A 4,870-nucleotide genomic window follows, 5' to 3' on the forward strand; every position below is an offset into this window, starting at 1 on the left:
ATAAGTACCACTGCAGTACAGTACAGTACATACAAAGACTGATCTTGGCCCAAGTCATAGGTTCTTCTAACTGGAGTGTGACCAGGAGTTGAATAATGAGTAATGGAAACAGGTTCAAGCTGAGGGTGCCCTAAGTAAGGCAAGCACAGGGCCAAGTATCATACTTACCTGCTGCAGTGTGAAGTACTGGAAAGAGCATGGGCTTTGAAGTCTGACAGACTTGGATTCAAATCCCAGCTCTGTTACATAGTGGCTGTGTTACTTTGGGTAAGTTACTTAATCTCTCTGAGCCTCACTTTCCTCACCTGCAAAATGGAGATAATACCATTACCCTGAAGGGCTATTGTGAGGATTCAATGAGACAATATGTAAAAAACTGCCGGCAATTTCCTAGCATATTAACTATTAACTTCCTTTCTTTCTTGAATGATACGAACTAGCTCTCCCTATATTATCTAGAATGTAAGTAAGCTGGAAATTTTCTGAACAACCCTACTAAATGCCCATCCCATCATCCTGGAAACAGCCCTGGAATCTTTAACATTTAGTGCCAATTACCTGGTTTTTATTCAGTAGCAGCTGCAGCATCCAAAGAGCCACCCTTCTCTACATAAACAATTATAAGTATTCCTGCCAGAACTTTCCCTGATCTGAGATTATACAAACAAACTCTAATGATTAGAGATTTCAAATCCTATTACAACAAAATCCCTACAAAAAGTTCTTCTAAGTCCTTGTCAATGACTAACTTTTTTAATCAATTAGACCTAAGAACTAAATACACAAATATATTATTTTTAGCAAATATCCTTAGAAAAATCACTTCTACATAGTACAATTGGCCCTCTGTATCTGTGGGTTCCACAACTGTGGATTGAACCAATCACAGATCAAAATATTCTGGAAAAAAAAATTGCATCTGTATTGAACATGTGCAGACTTTTTCTTGTCATTATTTGCTAAACAATACAGTATAACAACTATTTACATAGTATATAGAGTATAACAATATAGTATAACAACTATTCACATATTGTATTAAGCACTGTAAATAATCAAGAGATGCTTTAAAGTATACAGGAGGATGTACATAGGTTATATGCAAGAAACACAGGGACTTGAGTATCCACAGATTTTGGTATTTATGACAGGTCTTCTAGAATCAGTATCCTCAGAGAATACTGAGGGACAACTGTATACCTTTTTAGATACTAGTCAAAAGCTCATAATCAATATTTGCTTCCCTGACTATAATACTAAATATATATATTTTAAAAATTCTGCATCATGTATGTGTTCAAAGTCTAGGGCCACATAAAAGTAAATTTAGTTAACAGAATGGCCTATAGATATTGTATCTGATAAAATTATTATACTTAAATGACTAAATTTATGATGTTAATTATGACTTTCACATTTAGGACTTGTTTTTCATCCTTAATCTACTTAGTCTCCCAAAGAAATAATTCACCTTTATGTTTCTTGATCACAAGAGGATACATGTTCATGGTAAAAATTGAAACATTATAGAAATATTTTAGGTTGAAAATATGATTCCCCTAATCCTACCCACTCCCATCCCCTGGTAGCAAGAAATAATAATTTGATCTATATTCCATATAGATTTTATTTTCAAGGTATATTAATTTACGCAAGTTTCCACAAAAATTATGGTTTTGGGGGAGAGTAAAGAGGGGAGCAGAAATTAGGAAAATTCTTTTGTGAAATATGCTTGCTAATGCTAAAACAGGCTAAATGCAAAAGATTACAAAACTGCATATATTATCTAATCCATATTTTGTTAAACACAGTCTAAAAACAAATATCAAAAAAATAACATTAGAAATCAGAGAATTATAAATCAAAACCATAATGAGATATCACCTTATACCCACTAGGATACCTATAATCAAAAAGACAATAATAAATGTTGGCGAGGATGTAGAGAAATCAGAACCCTCATACGCCACTGGTGGGAATGTAAACGGTGCAGCCCTTTGGAAAACAAGTTTGGCAAATCCACAAAAAGTTAAACACAGAGTTACTATATGACCCAGCAATTCCACTTCTAGGTGTATAGCCAATAGAAAGGAAGGCATACATCCAAACAAAAACTTGTACATGACTGGGCATGGCTAACAACTGTAATCCTAGCACTCTGGGAGGCTGAAGTGGGAGGATCACTTGAGCTCAGGAGTTCAAGACTAGTCTGATAAAGAGGGAGATCCCATCTCTACTAAAAATAGAAAAAATTTGCCGGGCATGGTGGTACACGCCTGTAGTCCCAGCTACTCAGGAGGCTGCGATAGGACGATTGCTTGAGCCAGTAGTTTGAGGTTGCAGTGAGCTATGATGACGCCACTGCACTGTAGTCAGGGCAACAGAGCGAGACTTTGTCTCAAAAAAAAAAAAAAAAAAAAGTATACATGAATGGTCACAGCAGCATTATTCATAATAGCCAGAGTAGAAACAACCCAAATACCCCTCACTGACAAATGAATAAGTAAAATGTGGTATATCCATACAATGGGATAGCACTAGGCAAGAAAAAGAAATGAAGTACTGAACATATGCTACAACAGGGATGAATCTTGAAAGCATTATGCTAACTGTGGTCACAAAAGACCACATATTATGATTCTATTTATATGAAATTTTCAGACTAGGCAAATCTATAAAGACATAAAAGTGGATTAATAGTTGCTTAGGGCTCAGGAGATGGAGTAAAATGGGGAGTGATTATTAATGGGCATGGGGTTTCTTCATAGGGTAATCAAAATGTTCTAAAATTGATGATGGTGATAGTTGTACAACTCTGTAAATACACTAAAAACCTTTAATTTGTATACTTTAGGTAAACTATAATAATTATATTTTAATACATCCATTAATAATATATTAAAAATAACATTTGTAATCACTGGATGATAAATAACTAGTTAAACTTTTATTTTCTTATTTATACCTTTTTGTAATTTCCAAGTTTTTGGTAATGACTAAAAGTATTATTTTTTAAGTCAAGGGTAAAATTATTTTCCAAAGTGCTTCTTGGGAAAATTAGAGCACTATTAATCAACAGACTAGAGATTAAGATAGAGTTGCCACTTATATTCATTTAGTTATTCATTCATTAAACACCTACTATGTGCTCCAAAAATTGTCCCAGCATAAGAAAAATTCTAACTCCAAATCAATCAATTACACCACAGTTTAACACAGACAAGGCTCCCTTCTTAACTCCAGAATATAAATTATGCATCATACCATCAGACTCCTCTGCATTAATTTTGCACAGAAGGTTATGTTCAATTATATCAAACAGCAAGATGGGGGTCAGAGGAGCAAGCGGTTTGGAAGGAGGACTTGAGATGATTTTGCATAGTACTCTATATTAAGCTACAAAATATTAATTGACCATATCAAAAAATTGAGGGAAAGGGCTTTGAGGGAAATGTTTCCCTCCCCTTTGGCACCACCATTGCTACGTTCTGGGCTCTGTACCAAACATGTTACCCAATCTCCTTTCATCTTCATAATAAGCCTATCAGGTAGATGAGGAAACTGAGGCTAGATTGGAGCAGCAATTTCCTCAGGGTCACAAATCTCCTAAGGAGCACATTAACGCTTATCTGTGTTCCCATAGCTCTCTATGGCTCTTTATCCCTAACTAATGTTTCTCATTACTCATCCTGGTATAATGTATATTTATGTGTATTTCTCTCACTGTATTGTTAGTTTCTCAATGGCAAGATTAATGTCCTTCATTTCTGTACCTCCTACAGCCAAGAACGATTAAATATTTTGTTGAATTAAGCATAGTAAAGAATCAGGTGAGGATAGTTATCAAGAAAGCCAATAGCGGACAGTTTCAAAAAACGGGTTGTCAGTAGTGTCAAATGGTACAGAGTCATCAGTATATTTTAAATCATCACTGACATTGAACTGATGTTCCTTATTCATTTATTGAATACTACACGCAGGACATGTGTTAAGCACTATGAACACATAGAGGAAAAAATCTGGTATACGCCAAAAGGTTTTCGGGAAGTTCTTGTTCAGGAAAGCAAAACAAAGTGTCAGGCCTGCAACTGCCTACATCTTATTTGGCTCCGGTAAACGTGAAGACAACTTAAAAGGGTCACATCGCATCTTTTAACAAAACTTCTGATGGAAGACACGAGATAAAAGAGGGCCAAAGCACCTGAGTCCCGGTGACGATGGCCAGGGAAGTGAAGTGGCCAGGGAAGCCGGCTCTCTCTAGAGTCTCTCGCCCCCTAAGTAGAGCTGGGGCTGCCTCTCCATAATCTGGGGCGGGAAAAAGAAGACACTTACCGCAAAAGGCACCGCTAACACCGTGGCCCTAAAAGGGCCGGGGATTCCTTGACGAGGCCTCACGCCGTGGGAGGAAATCCAAGAAAGCTGGGAGCAGCTGACAGGTACGACCCCACAACCCGGCTTCCCGAACTATATAAACTAGGGTCCCAGCGTCCAGCACCGCCACGCCAACTCCCACCAGCTGGAAGACCGACGACTGCCACCGAACCTTCCACCCAATGAGGAAACGTCACCACTCAGTGTAGTCCAGCCTTTCATGAAGGGGATGCACTTCCGCTTCCGGGGCACACTGCTGCGTTCCGTCAGTGCTTCTCGTGTAAGGGTTTGGGGAGGAATTTGCTTGCTTCCACTGGCTTTGACTTTAATTTTCTACTGCTGAATAACTGCAGCGGCAAAGTTAGTGGTAAAATAGGAGGCTCTATAGCGCTGTGACCTTGGGAAAGAAGTCAGGCCTCTAGGAGCCACCTTAGGAAAATGTGACTACACTGAGCACTGCCAGCTAAAAGTGGAATGATGGGGGGGGGGTGGGATTGAA

The 4,870-nt window shown here is 38.0% G+C and overlaps 1 protein-coding gene across 2 annotated transcripts in view; it reads right to left on the minus strand.

Annotated features, from left to right (window-relative positions):
- Nucleotides 1-4,608, minus strand: part of SRP54 (signal recognition particle 54) — a 39,994-nt gene extending 35,386 nt beyond the window's left edge. Inside the window, exon 1 of one of the 2 annotated variants that reach the window (XM_045568706.1) lies at nt 4,333-4,608. The gene's annotated coding sequence lies outside the window, so the exon portion shown is untranslated. Of the gene's footprint in view, nt 1-168; nt 266-4,332 lie in introns of those variants that run through there. The other variant, XM_045568715.1, reaches the window with a different exon arrangement.
- Nucleotides 4,609-4,870: the final 262 nt, after the last annotated feature.

The sequence above is a fragment of the Lemur catta genome, chromosome 1 (genome assembly GCF_020740605.2).
Source record: "Lemur catta isolate mLemCat1 chromosome 1, mLemCat1.pri, whole genome shotgun sequence".
NCBI classification, from domain to species: Eukaryota; Metazoa; Chordata; class Mammalia; order Primates; family Lemuridae; genus Lemur; species Lemur catta.